The sequence below is a fragment of the Curcuma longa genome, unplaced genomic scaffold (genome assembly GCF_044706935.1).
Source record: "Curcuma longa cultivar G26 ecotype Majalengka, Jawa Barat unplaced genomic scaffold, ITB_CL_G26_1.1 contig_4897, whole genome shotgun sequence".
Classification (NCBI taxonomy): domain Eukaryota; kingdom Viridiplantae; phylum Streptophyta; class Magnoliopsida; order Zingiberales; family Zingiberaceae; genus Curcuma; species Curcuma longa.
In genome coordinates, this window is record NW_027434263.1 from 1 (window position 1) to 1,124 (window position 1,124).

The following is a 1,124-nucleotide window of genomic DNA, read 5'->3' on the forward strand; positions in this document are numbered from 1 at the left end:
CTACCACCGAATTGCATTCATACTTGGGAACAGTGTGAGGAACTTTTTATGAACAAATATTATCCCCCAAGTAAAACAGCCCATATGAGAAACATGATCTCAAGCTTCATGCAAATGGACGGAGAAACTTTATACGAAGCTTGGGATAGATTCCAAGGGATGTTGAGAAAGTGTCCACATCATGGTTTAGAACGTTGGCTTATCATCCACACCTTCTACAACGGAATCAATTATCAAACCAAGGTTTATTTGGATTCCGCTGCGGGAGGAGCGCTTATGAATAAGAGCATAGAAGAAGCCGAGGAATTAATAGAGAATGTGGCGCTTAACCATCATCAATGGGCAAATGAAAGAGGTAGCATGTCCAGAACTCCCGGGAAGTACAATGTTGATACTCTCACTAAATTAAATGCGCAGATGGATGCCCTTAGCAAAAGGGTGGAGAACATGAACATGGGCAAGGTTAATGCGGTGATTACATCATGTGAAATATGCGGAGATTCCAGCCATACACAGGAGATGTGCCAAATGGGAGCACTGCAAGCTCAAATTGCTCAGTATGAACAGTGTGACGCAGTTGACACCTTCAATCAAAGAAACAACCCATATTCAAATACTTACAATCCGGGTTGGAGGAATCATCCCAACTTCTCATACCGCAACAACCAAGGACCTCCATTTCAGAATGCGCAGAAGCCAAGTGAAGAAACTACAGACACCCAGAAGATATTGAAAATTCTGGAGCAGCTTCAAGGAGACATGGTCAAGATTAATGAGAAACTTGACGACCATGACAAGAGGATGAAGATGCAAGAAACTCAGATAGCTCAGATTAGCTCTTCCCTCTCCTCCAGAACTGTGGGTGCACTCCCGGGCAAGCCAGACTTCAATCCCATGGAGCACTGCAAAGCCATAGAGCTTAGGAGCGGACGGACCTTGAAGGACAAAGAGCCTCAAGTGACTGCTCCTTTGGAAGGTATATCTCTCACCCCAGCCGCCGTGCAACCTCCTTCCTCAGTACCTATTGTTGAAGATACAGTGGAGGAAGTTGAGACCGCTACGCCCGCTGAGGCTCAAACGAAGAAACCATATGTGAGGAATATCCCCTTCCCGCAGAGGCTCCT

At 45.6% G+C, this 1,124-nt stretch overlaps 1 non-coding gene across 1 annotated transcript; it reads right to left on the reverse strand.

Moving 5' to 3' along the window:
* Positions 1-82: 82 nt before the first annotated feature.
* Positions 83-188, reverse strand: LOC141819390 (small nucleolar RNA R71). Its single transcript, XR_012601056.1, has one exon. It is a non-coding gene; the product is annotated as a small nucleolar RNA R71 (small nucleolar RNA).
* Positions 189-1,124: the final 936 nt, after the last annotated feature.